The 13379-nt window shown below is 38.2% G+C and overlaps 1 protein-coding gene and 2 non-coding genes across 3 annotated transcripts in view; 2 read left to right on the plus strand and 1 right to left on the minus strand.

Moving 5' to 3' along the window:
• LOC142351599 (ATP-binding cassette sub-family C member 4-like) overlaps positions 1-13379 on the minus strand; it is a 220811-nt gene that overhangs the window by 117951 nt on the left and 89481 nt on the right. The gene's annotated exons all lie outside the window — the stretch shown is intronic.
• Positions 9249-9320, plus strand: Trnap-ugg (transfer RNA proline (anticodon UGG)). The gene has a single exon. It is a non-coding gene; the product is annotated as a tRNA-Pro (tRNA).
• Positions 12199-12270, plus strand: Trnap-ugg (transfer RNA proline (anticodon UGG)). Its single transcript has one exon. It is a non-coding gene; the product is annotated as a tRNA-Pro (tRNA).

The raw sequence follows: 13379 nt of genomic DNA on the forward strand, positions 1-13379 counted from the left end.
AGAACTTATTTGAAAACAATCTGCAAAACAGATTATAAAAAGATTTGGGTGCAATTATTTTTCAAATAATTGCACCCAAAGCGAGAATCATACCACTAGATCACTGTCCCATAAAGATGGCGGTAAACAATTGAGAACAATAGTGTTCTAATTTATTAGTTTTTGTAATCTGTTTTGCAGACTTTTTTCAATTTTTTCTCAAAAAAACGGAATATTCCTCAGAACATGGAATTGTTGGGACAAATTATTTGATTAATCACGAGTTGGGGACAGCCCGGAATTGCACCCGCGACCTCTCGCACTCAAAGGGAGAACCTGCCAATAAACCTTTCACTGTCCCATAAAGATGGTTGTCAACAATTGATAATCATAGTGCTCTAATTTTTAAGTTTTTTATAATCTGTTTTGCAGAGTGTTTTTCAAATAATTTTGCTAAAAATTCAGTATTCCTGCGAATGTGTAATTGTTGCGACAATTTAACTGAATATTCTGGAGGTGGGGACAGCCGGGTTTGAACCAGGAACCTCTCGCACCCGAAGCAATAGTCTTACCACTCGACCACTGTTCTGTAGAGATTCTTGTCAACAATAACCTTATTGTTCTAGTTTATAATTTTTTTGTAATCTGTTTTGCACACTGTTTTTCAAACATTGTCTCAAAATTGCAATAATCCTGAGAATATGGAATTCTGAGGCAAAATAATTCAATTATCCCGATTTGGGGCGAGCCGGGTTTTGAAACAGGGACCTCTCGCACCCGAAGCGAAAATCGTACCACTAGACCACTGTACCCCAAAGATGGTTGTCAACAATTGACAACCATAGTGCTCTAATTTTTAAGTTTTTTATAATCTGTTTTGCAGATTGTTTTCAAATAAGTTCTCAAAAGATGCAATTTTCCTGAGAACATGGAATTGTTGGGATAAATATTTGAATTATCGGGATTTGGGTCAGCCGGGGATTGAACCTGGGACCTCTCGCACCCAAAGAGAGAATCATACAACTAGATCACTGTCCCATAAAGATGGCCGACAACAATTGACTATTCAAATAATTGGTCCCAACAATTTCATTTTTCAGGAACATTGCATTTTTTGAGAAATTATTTGAAAAACAGTCTGCAAAACAGATTACGAAATTTATAAATTAGAACAATATGGTTATCAATTGTTGACAACCATTTTTTGGAGAGTGGTCTAGTGGTATGATCCTCGCTTTGTGTGCGAGAGGCCCCAGGTTCCATCCCCGGCTGTCCCAATCTTCGGATTGTCTAGTTAATTGGTTGCAATAATTGTTTTTTCGCAGGAATACTGCATTTTTTTGAAAAAAACTGCAAAACAGATTATAAAAAACTTAAAAATTAGAGCACTATGATTATCAATTGTTGACAACCATCTTTATGGGACAGTGAAAGGTTTATTGGCAGGTTCTCCCTTTGAATGGGAGAGGTCGCGGGTGCAATTCCGGGCTGTCCCCAACTCGTGATTAACCAAATAATTTGCCCCAACAATTCCATGCTCTGAGGAATATTCCGTTTTTTGAGAAAAAAATTGAAAAAAGTCTGCAAAACAGATTACAAAAACTAATAAATTAGAACACTATTGATCTCAATTGTTTACCGCCATCTTTATGGGACAGTGATCTAGTGGTATGATTCTCGCTTTGGGTGCAATCGCCGGCTGACCCAAATCCCGATGGTTCAAAAATATGTCCCAACAATTACATGTTCTCAGGAATATTGCGTTTTTTTCAGAAATTAATTGAAAAACAGCCTGCAAAACAGAATATAAAAACTTATAAATCAGAGCACTATCAATATCAATTGTCATCAACCTTTATGGGACACTGTTCTCGTGGTATGATTCTCGCTTTGGGTGCAAGAGCCCCGGATGCAATCCCCGGCTGTCCCCAACTCGGGACTATTCAGGTAATCGGTCCCAACAAATCTATGTTCTCAAGTAAACTGCATAATTTGAGAAATTCTAAAAACAGTCTGCAAAACTCATTATAAAAATTTAGAGCACAATGATTTTCAATTGTTAACAACTTTTATGGGACAGTTGTCTAGTGGTTTGGCTCTCGCCTTGGGTGCAGGAGGACCCGGGTTCAACCCCCAGCTGTCCGCAACTCGGGACTATTCAAATAATTGGTCCCAACAATTTCATTTTTCAGGAACATTGCATTTTTTGAGAAATTATTTGAAAAACAGTCTGCAAAACAGATTACGAAATTTATAAATTAGAACAATATGGTTATCAATTGTTGACAACCATTTTTTGGAGAGTGGTCTAGTGGTATGATCCTCGCGTTGTGTGCGAGAGGCCCCGGGTTCAATCCCCAGCTGTCCCAACCTTCGGATTGTTTAGTTAATTGGTCGCAATAATTCTTTTTTCACAGGAATACTGCATTTTTAGCAAAATTTTTTGAAAAAAACTGCAAAACAGATTATAAAAAACTTAAAAATTAGAGCACTATGATTATCAATTGTTGACAACCATCTTTATGGGACAGTGAAAGGTCTCGTGGCAGGATCTCCCTTTGAGTGCGAGAGGTCGCGGGTGCAATTCCGGGTTGTCCCCAACTCGTGATTAATCAAATAATTTGTCCCAACAATTCCATGTTCTCAGGAAAATTGCGTTTTTTGAGAAATTAATTGAAAAAAGTCTGCAAAACAGATTACAAAAACTTATAAATCAGAGCACTATCATAATCAATTGTTAACAACCTTTATGGGACAGTGTTCTAGTGGTATGATTCTCGCTTTGGGTGCAAGAGCCCCGGTTTGAATCCCCGGCTGTCCCCTAACTCGGGACGATTCAAATAATTGGTCCCAACAATTCCATGTTCTCAAGTAAATTGCATTTTTGAGAAATTATTCTAAAAACAGTCTGCAAAACAGATTATAAAAACTAAGAGCACAATGATTTTCAATTGTTAACCACTTAATGGGACAGTGGTCTAGCGGTATAATTCTCTCCTGGTGTGCAGGAGGACCCGGGTTCAAACCCCAGCTGTCCCCAACGAGCGACTATTGAAATAATTGGTCCCAACAATTTCATTTTTCAGGAAAATTGCATTTTGTGAGAAATTATCTGAAAAGCAGTCTGCAAAACAGATTATAAAAACTTAGAGCACAATGATTATCAATTGTTACCAACCTTACTGGAACAGTGGTCTAGTGGTATGATTCTCGCCTTGTGTGCAGGAGGAACCGGTTTCAATCCTCGGCTGTCCCCACGTCCGTCCAGATTATTCAGTTAATTATTGGCAACAATTCCATATTCGAAGGAATACTGCAATTTTAGTAAAATTTTTCGAAAAAAACTCCGCAAAACAGATTATAAAAAACTTAAAAATTAGAGCCTTATGATTATCAATTGTTGACAACCATCTTTATGGGACAGTGAAAGGTCTAGTGGCGGGGTCCTCCCGTTGAGTGCGAGAGGTCGCGGGTGCAATCCCCGGCTGACCCAACTCACGATTATTCAAACAATTGGTCCCAACAATTCCATGTCCTCAGGAATATTGGGTTTTTAGAGAAATTAATTGAAATAAAAATGTCTGCAAAACAGATTACAAAAACTTATAAATTAGAACACTATTGTTACAGATTGTTGACAGCCATCTTTAAGGGAAAGTGATCTAGTGGTATGATTCTCGCTTTGGGTGCGAGAGGTCACCAGTTCAATCCCCGGCTGACCCAAATCCCGATTATTCGAATATTTGTCCCAAAAATTCCATGTTCTCAGGAATATTGCATTTTTTGAAATTATTTGCAAAACAGCTTGCAAAACCGATTACAAAAATTTATAAATTAGATTTATATGGCTATCAGTTGTTGACAACCATCCTAATGGTACAGTGGTCTGGTGGTACGATTTTCGCTTCGGGTGCGAGAGGTGCCTGGTTCAATACCCGGCTCGCCCCAAATCGGGATAATTGAATTATTTAGCCTCAAAATTCCATATTCTCAGGATTATTGCATTTTTTGAGAAAAAGTTTGAAAAACAGTGTGCAAAACAGATTACAAAAAATTATAAACTAGAACAATAAGGTTATTGTTGACAACCATCTTTACAGAACAGTGGTCGAGTGGTATGATTATTGCTTCGGGTGCGAGAGGTTCCTGGTTCAATCCCCGGCTGTCCCCACCTCCAGAACATTCAGTTAAATTGTCGCAACAATTTTACATTCGCAGGAATACTGCATTTTTAGCAAAACTATTTGAAAAACACTCTGCAAAACAGATTATAAAAAACTTAAAAATTAGAGCAATATGATTATCAATTGTTGACAACAATCTTTATGGGACAGTGAAAGGTTTATTGGCAGGTTCTCCCTTTGAGTGCGAGAGGTCGCGGGTGCAATTCCGGGCTGTCCCGAACTCGTGATTAATAAAATAATTTGTCCCAACAATTCCATGTTCTCAGGAATATTGCGTTTTTTCAGAAATTAATTGAAAAAAAGTCTGCAAAAAAGATTATAAAAACTTATAATTTAGAACACTATCGTTATCAATTGTTGACGACCATCATTATGGGACACTGATCTAGTGGTATGATTCTCTCGTTGGGTGCGAGAGGCCCCGGGTTCAATCCCCGGCTGTCTCAACCTTCGGATTGTTTAGTTAATTGGTCGCAATAATTCTATTTTCGCAGGAATACTGCATTTTTAGCAAAATTTTCTGAAAAAAACTGCAAAACAGATTATAAAAAACTTAAAAATTAGAGCCTTATGATTATCAATTGTTGACAACCATCTTTATGGGACAGTGAAAGGTCTAGTGGCGGGGTCCTCCCGTTGAGTGCGAGAGGTCGCGGCTGCAATCCCCGGCTGACCCAACTCACGATTATTCAAACAATTGGTCCCAGCAATTCCATGTCCTCAGAAATATTGGGTTTTTAGAGAAATTAATTGAAAAAAAGTCTGCAAAACAGATTACGAAAACTTATAAATTGGAACACTATTGTTATAAATTGTTGACTGCCATATTTTAGGGACAGTGATCTAGTGGTATGATTCTAGCTTTGGGTGCGAGAGGTCACCAGTTCAATCCCCGGCTGACCCAAATCCCGATTATTCGAATATTTGTCCCAAAAATTCCACGTTCTCAGGAATATTGCATTTTTTGAAATTATTTGCAAAACAGTTTGCAAAACAGATTACAAAAATTTATAAATTAGATTTATATGGCTATCAGTTGTTGACAACCATCTTAATGGTACAGTGGTCTGGTGGTACGATTTTCGCTTCGGGTGCGAGAGTTGCCTGGTTCAATACCCGGCTCGCCCCAAATCGGGATAATTGAATTATTTTGCCTCAAAATTCCATATTCTCAGGTTTATTGCATTTTTTGAGAAAAAGTTTGAAAAACAGTGTGCAAAACAGATTACAAAAAATTATAAACTAGAACAATAAGGTTATTGTTGACAACCATCTTTACAGAACAGTGGTCGAGTGGTATGATTATTGCTTCGGGTGCGAGAGGTTCCTGGTTCAATCCCCGGCTGTCCCCACCTCCAGAACATTCAGTTAAATTGTCGCAATCAATTTTACATTCGCAGGAATACTGCATTTTTAGCAAAACTATTTGAAAAACACTCTGCAAAACAGATTATAAAAAACTTAAAAATTAGAGCAATATGATTATCAATTGTTGACAACCATCTTTATGGGACAGTGAAAGGTTTATTTTATTGGCAGGTTCTCCCTTTGAGTGTGAGAGGTCGCGGGTGCAATTCCGGGCTGTCCCGAACTCGTGATTAATCAAATAATTTGTCCCAACAATTCCATGTTCTCAGGAATATTGCGTTTTTTTCAGAAATTAATTGAAAAAAAGTCTGCAAAACAGATTATAAAAACTAATAAATGAGAACACAATTGTTCTCAATTGTTTACGGCCATCATTATGGGACAGTGATTTAGTGGTATGATTCTCGCTTTGGGTGCAATCGCCGGCTGACCAAAATCCCGATTATTCAAAAATATGTCCCAACAATTACATGTTCTCAGGAATATTGCGTTTTTTCCGAAATTAATTGAACAAAAAAAATCTGCAAAAAAGATTATAAAAACTTATAAATCAGAGCACTATCATTATCAATTGTTAACAACCTTTATGGGACAGTGTTCTAGTTGTACGATTCTCGCTATGGGTGCAAGAGCCCCGATTTCAAGCCCCGGCTGTCTCCAACTCGGGACTATTCAAATAATTGGTCCCAACATTTCCATGTTCTCAAGTAAATTGCATTCTTTGAGAAATTACTCTAAAAACAGTCTGCAAAACAGATTATAAAAACTTAGAGCACAAGGATTATCAATTGTTAACAACCTTTATGGGACAGTGTTCTAGTTCTACGATTCTCGCTATGGGTGCAAGAGCCCCGATTTCAAGCCCCGGCTGTCTCCAACTCGGGACTATTCAAATAATTGGTCCCAACATTTCCATGTTCTCAAGTAAATTGCATTCTTTGAGAAATTACTCTAAAAACAGACTGCAACACTGATTATAAAAACTTAGAGCACAATGATTTTCAATTGTTACCAACCTTTATGGGACAGTGGTCTAGTGATTTGATTCTCGCCTTGGGTGCAGGAGGACCCGGGTTCAACCCCCGGCTGTCCGCAACTCGGGATTTTGCAAATAATTGGTTCTAAAAATTCCATGTTCTCAGGAAAATTGCGTTTTTTGAGAAATTAGTTGAAGAAGTCTGCAAACCAGATTAGAAAAAAAACTTATAATTTAGAACACTATCGTTATCAATTGTTGACGACCATCATTATGGGACAGTGATCTAGTGGTATGATTCTCTCGTTGGGTGCGAGAGGCCCCGGGTTCAATCCCCGGCTATCTCAACCTTCGGATTGTTTAGTTAATTGGTCGCAATAATTCTATTTTCGCAGGAATACTGCATTTTTAGCAAAATTTTCTGAAAAAAACTGCAAAACAGATTATAAAAAACTTAAAAATCAGAGCACTATCATTATCAATTGTTAACAACCTTTATGGGTCAGTGTTCTAGTTGTATGATTCTCGCTATGGGTGCAAGAGCCCCGATTTCAATCCCCGGCTGTCTCCAACTCGGGACTATTCAAATAACTGGTCCCAACATTTCCATGTTCTCAAGTAAATTGCATTCTTTGAGAAATTACTCTAAAAACAGTCTGCAAAACAGATTATAAAAACTTAGAGCACAAGGATTATCAATTGTTAACAACCATTGTGGGATAGTGGTCTAGTGGTATGATTCTCGCCTTGGGTGCAGGAGAACCCGGGTTCAATCCCCGGCCGTCCCCAACTCGGGACTATTCAGGTAATCAGGGCCAACAAATCCATGTTCTCAAGTTAACTGGATACTTTGAGAAATTCTAAAAACAGACTGCAAAACTGATTATAAAAACTTAGAGCACAATGATTTTCAATTGTTAACAACCTTTATTGGACAGTGGTCTAGTGGTTTGATTCTCGCCTTGGGTGCAGGAGGACCCGGGTTCAACCCCCGGCTGTCCGCAACTCGGGATTTTGCAAATAATTGGTTCCAAAAATTCCATGTTCTCAGGAAAATTGCGTTTTTTGAGAAATTAGTTGAAGAAGTCTGCAAAACAGATTAGAAAAAAACTTATAATTTAGAACACTATCGTTATCAATTGTTGACGACCATCATTATGGGACAGTGATCTAGTGGTATGATTCTCTCGTTGGCTGCCAGAGGCCCCGGGTTCAATCCCCGGCTGTCCCAACCTTCGGATTGTTTAGTTAATTGGTCGCAATAATTCTATTTTCGCAGGAATACTGCATTTTTAGCAAGATTTTCTGAAAAAACTGCAAAACAGATTATAAAAAACTTAAAAATTAGAGCACTATGATTATCAATTGTTGACAACCATCTTTATGGGACAGTGAAAGGTCTAGTGGCAGGTTCTCCCTTTGAGTGCGAGAGGTCGCGGGTGCAATTCCGGGCTGTCCCCAACTCGTAATTAATCAAATAATTGGTCCCAACAATTCCATGTTCTCAAGTAAATTGCATTTTTGAGAAATTATTCTAAAAACAGTCTGGAAAACAGATTATAAAAACTTAGAGCACAATGATTATCAATTGTTACAAACCGTACTGTGACCGTGGTCTAGTGGTATGATTCTCGCCTTGCGTGCAGGAGGAACCTGTTTCAATCCTCGGCTGTCCCCACCTCCAGATTATTCAGTTAATTTTTGGCAACAATTCCATATTCGCAGGAAAACTGCAATTTTAGTAAATTTTTTCAAAATAAAACTCCGCAAAACAGATTATAAAAAACTTAAAAATTAGAGCACTATGATTATCAATTGTTGACACCCATCTTTATGGGACAGCGAAAGGTCTAGTGGCGGGGTCCTCCCTTTGAGTGCGAGAGGTCGCGGGTGCAATCCCCGACTGACCCAACTCACGATTATTCAAACAATTGGTCCCAACAATTTCATGTCCTCTGAAATATTGGGTTTTTAGAGAAATTAATTGAAAAAAAGTCTCCAAAACAGATTACAAAAACTTATAAATTAGAACACTATTGTCATAAATTGTTGACAGCCATCTTTAAGGGAAAGTGACCTAGTGGTAAGATTCTCGCTTTGGGTGCGAGAGGTCCCCGGTTCAATCCCCGGCAGACGCAAATCCCGATTATTCGAATATTTATCCTAACAATTCCATGTTCTCAGGAAAATTGCATTTTTTGAGAACTTATTTGAAAAACAGTCTGCAAAACAGATTATAAAAAACTTAAAAATTAGAGCACTATGATTATCAATTGTTGACAACCATCTTTATGGGACAGTGAAAGGTCTAGTGGCGGGGTCCTCCCTTTGAGTGCGAGAGGTCGCGGGTGCAATCCACGACTGACCCAACTCACGATAATTCAAACAATTGGTCCCAACAATTCCATGTCCTCAGAAATATTGGGTTTTTAGAGAAATTAATTGAAAAAAAGTCTGCAAAACAGATTACAAAAACTTATAAATTAGAACACTATTGTTATAAATTGTTGACAGCCATCTTTAAGGGACAGTGTTCTAGTGGTATGGTTCTCGCTATGGGTGCAAGAGCCCTGGATTCAATCCGCGGCTGTCTCCAACTCGGGACTATTCAAATAATTGGTCCCAACATTTCCATGTTCTCAAGTAAACTGCATTCTTTGAGAAATTATTCTAAAAACAGTCTGCAAAACAGATTATAAAAACTTAGAGCACAATGATTATCAATTGTTAACAACCATTATGGGACAGTGGTCTAGTGGTATGATTCTCGCCTTGGGTGCAGGAGGACCCGGGTTCAATCCCCGACTGTCCCCATCTCGGGATTTTGCAAATAATTGGTTCCAACAATTCCATGTTCTCAGGAAAATCGCGTTTTTTCTTAAGTTTTAATTGCGTTAAGTCTGCAAGACAGATTACAAAAACTTATAAATTAGAACACTATTGTTATAAATTGTTGACAGCCATCTTTAAGAGACAGTGTCCTAGTGGTATGATTCTCTTATTGGGTGCGAGAGGCCCCGGGTTCAATCCCCGGCTGTCCCAAACTTCGGATTGTTTAGTTAATTGGTCGCAATAATTCTTTTTTTGCAGGAATACTGCATTTTTAGCAAAATTTTTTGAAAAAAACTGCAAAACAGATTATAAAAAACTTAAAAATTAGAGCACTATGATTATCAATTGTTGACAACCATCTTTATGGGACAGTGAAAGGTCTAGTGGCAGGTTCTCCCTTTGAGTGCGAGAGGTCGCGGGTGCAATTCCGGGCTGTCCCCAACTCGTGATTAATCAAATAATTTGTTCCAACAATTCCATGTTCTCAGGAATATTGCGTTTTTTTGAGAAATTAATTGAAAAAAAGTCTGCAAAACAAATTACAAAAACTTATAAATTAGAGCACTATCATTATCAATTGTTAACAACCTTTATGGGACAGTGTTCTAGTGGTATGATTCTTGCTTTGGGTGCAAGAGCCCCGGATTCAATCCCCGGCTGTCCCCAACTCGGGACTATTCAAATAATTGGTCCCAACAATTCTATGTTCTCAAGTAAATTGCATTTTTGAGAAATTATTCTAAAAACAGTCTGCCAAACAGATTATAAAAACTTAAAAATTAGAGCACTATGATTATCAATTGTTGACAACCATCTTTATGGGACAGTGAAAGGTCTAGTTGCGGGGTCCTCCCTTTGAGTGCGAGAGGTTGCGGGTGCAATCCCCGACTGACCCAACTCACGATTATTCAAACAATTGGTCCCAACAATTCCATGTCCTCAGAAATATTGGGTTTTTAGAGAAATTAATTGAAAAAAAAGTCTGCAAAACAGATTACAAAAACTTATAAATTAGAACACTATTGTTACAAATTGTTGACAGCCATCTTTAAGGGAAAGTGATCTAGTGGTATGATTCTTGCTTTGGGTGCGAGAGGTGCCCGGTTCAATCCCCGGCTGACGTAAATCTCGATTATTCGAATATTTATCCCAACAATTCCATGTTCTCAGGAAAATTGCATTTTTTGAGAACTTATTTGAAAAACAGTCTGCAAAACAGATTAAAAAAACTTAAAAATTAGAACACTATGATTATCAATTGTTGACAACCATCTTTATGGGACAGTGAAAGGTCTAGTGGCGGGGTCCTCCCTTTGAGTGCGAGAGGTCGCGGGTGCAATCCCCGACTGACCCAACTCACGATTATTCAAACAATTGGTCCCAACAATTCCATGTCCTCAGAAATATTGGGTTTTTAGAGAAATTTATTGAAATAAAAATGTCTGCAAAACAGATTACAAAAACTTATAAATTAGAACACTATTGTTACAAATTGTTGACAGCCATCTTTAAGGGAAAGTGATCTAGTGGTATGATTCTCGCTTTGGGTGCGAGAGGTCCCCGGTTCAATCCCCGGCTGACGTAAATCCCGATTATTCGAATATTTATCCCAACAATTCCATGTTCTCAGGAAAATTGCATTTTTTGAGAACTTATTTGAAAAACAGTCTGCAAAACAGATTATAAAAAACTTAAAAATTAGAACACTATGATTATCAATTGTTGACAACCATCTTTATGGGACAGTGAAAGGTCTAGTGGCGGGGTCCTCCCTTTGAGTGCGAGAGGTCGCGGGTGCAATCCCCGACTGACCCAACTCACGATTATTCAAACAATTGGTCCCAACATTCCATGTCCTCAGAAATATTGGGTTTTTAGAGAAATTAATTGAAAAAAAAGTCTGCAAAACAGATTACAAAAACTTATAAATTAGAACACTTGTAATAAATTGTTGACATCCATCTTTAATGGAAAGTGATCTAGTGGTATGATTCTCGCTTTGGGTGCGAGAGGTCCCCGGTTCAATCCCCGGCTGACGCAAACCCCGATTATTCGCATATTTATCCCAACAATTCCATGTTCTCAGGAAAATTGCATTTTTTGAGAACTTATTTGAAAAACAGTCTTCAAAACAGATTATAAAAACTTAGAGCACAATGATTATCAATTGCTACCAACCTTACTGGAACATTGGTCTAGTGGTATGATTCTCGACCTGCGTGCAGGAGGAACCGGTTTCAATCCTCGGCTGTCCCCACGTCCAGATTATTCAGTTAATTTTTGGCAACAACTCCATATTCGCAAGAATACTGCAATTTTTTTAGCAAAATATTTCGAAAAAAAACTCTGCAAAACAGATTATAAAAACTTAAGAAATAGAGCACTATGATTATCAATTGTTGACAACCATCTTTATGGGACAGTGAAAGGTCTAGTGGCAGGGTCCTCCCTTTGAGTGCGAGAGGTCGCGGGTGCAATTCCAGGCTGTCCCCAACTCGTGAATTCAAATAATTTGTCGCAACAATTCCATGTTCTCAGGAATATTGCATTTCTTGAGAAATTAATTGAAAATAAGTCTGCAAAACAGATTACAAAAACTTATAAATCAGAGCACTATCATTATCAATTGTTAACAACCTTTATGGGACAGTGTTCTAGTGGTATGATTCTCGCTTTGGTTGCAAGTGCCCCGGATTCAATCCCCGGCTGTCTCCAACTCGGGACTATTCAAATAATTGGTCCCAACAATTCCATGTTCTCAAGTAAATTGCATTTTTGAGAAATTATTCTAAAAACAGTCTGCAAAACAGATTAAAAAAACTTAGAGCACAATGATTATCAATTGTTAACAACCATTATGGGACAGTGGTCTAGTGGTATGATTCTCGCCTTGGGTGCAGGAGGACCCGGGTTCAACCCCCGGCTGTCCCCAACTCCGGATTTTGCAAATAATTGGTTCCAACAATTCCATGTTCTCCGGAAAATTGCGTTTTTTGAGAAATTAGTTGAAGAAGTCTGCAAAACAGATTACAAAAAACTTATAATTTAGAACACTATCGTTATCAATTGTTGACGGCCATCATTATGGGACAGTGATCTAGTGGTATGATTCTCGCTTTGGGTGCAAGAGCCCCGATTTGAATCCCCGGCTGTCCCCTAACTCGGGACGATTCAAATAATTGGTCCCAACAATTCCATGTTCTCAGGAAAATTGCATTTTTTGAGAAATTATTTGAAAAACAGTCTGCAAAACAGACTATAAAAACTTATAAATCAGAGCACTATCATTATCAATTGTTATCAACCTTTATGGGACACTGTTCTAGTGGTATGATTCTTGCTTTGGGTGCAAGAGCCCCGGATTCAATCCCCGGCTGTCCCCAAGTCGGGACTATTCAGGTAATCGGTCCCAACAGATCCATGTTCTCAAGTAAACTGCATACTTTGAGAAATTCTAAAAACAGTCTGCAAAACTGATTATAAAAACTTAGAGCACAATGATTTTCAATTGTTAACAACCTTTATGGGATAGTGGTCTAGTGGTTTGACTCTGGCCTTGGGTGCAGGAGGACCCGGATTCAACCCCCGGCTGTCCGCAACTCGGGACTATTCAAATAATTGGTCCCAACAATTTCATGTTTCAGGAACATTGCATTTTTTGAGAAATTATTTGAAAAACAGTCTGCAAAACAGATTACGAAATTTATGAATTAGAGCAATATGGTTATCAATTGTTGACAACCATCTTTTTGGAGAGAGGTCTAGTGGTATGATCCTCGCTTTGTGTGCGAGAGGTCGCGGGTGCAATTCCGGGCTGTCCCCAACTCGTGATTAATCAAATAATTTGAATTTGTGTCCCAAAAAAACCATGTTCTCAGGAATATTGCGTTTTTTTGAGAAATTAATTGAAAAAAGTCTGCAAAACAGATTACAAAAACTTATAAATCAGAGCACTATCATTATCAATTGTTAACAACCTTTATGGGACAGTGTTCTAGTGGTATGATTCTCGCTTTGGGTGCAAGAGCCCCGGATTCAAT

The sequence above is a fragment of the Convolutriloba macropyga genome, chromosome 13 (genome assembly GCF_964194025.1).
Source record: "Convolutriloba macropyga chromosome 13, txConMacr16.3, whole genome shotgun sequence".
NCBI classification, from domain to species: Eukaryota; Metazoa; Xenacoelomorpha; order Acoela; family Convolutidae; genus Convolutriloba; species Convolutriloba macropyga.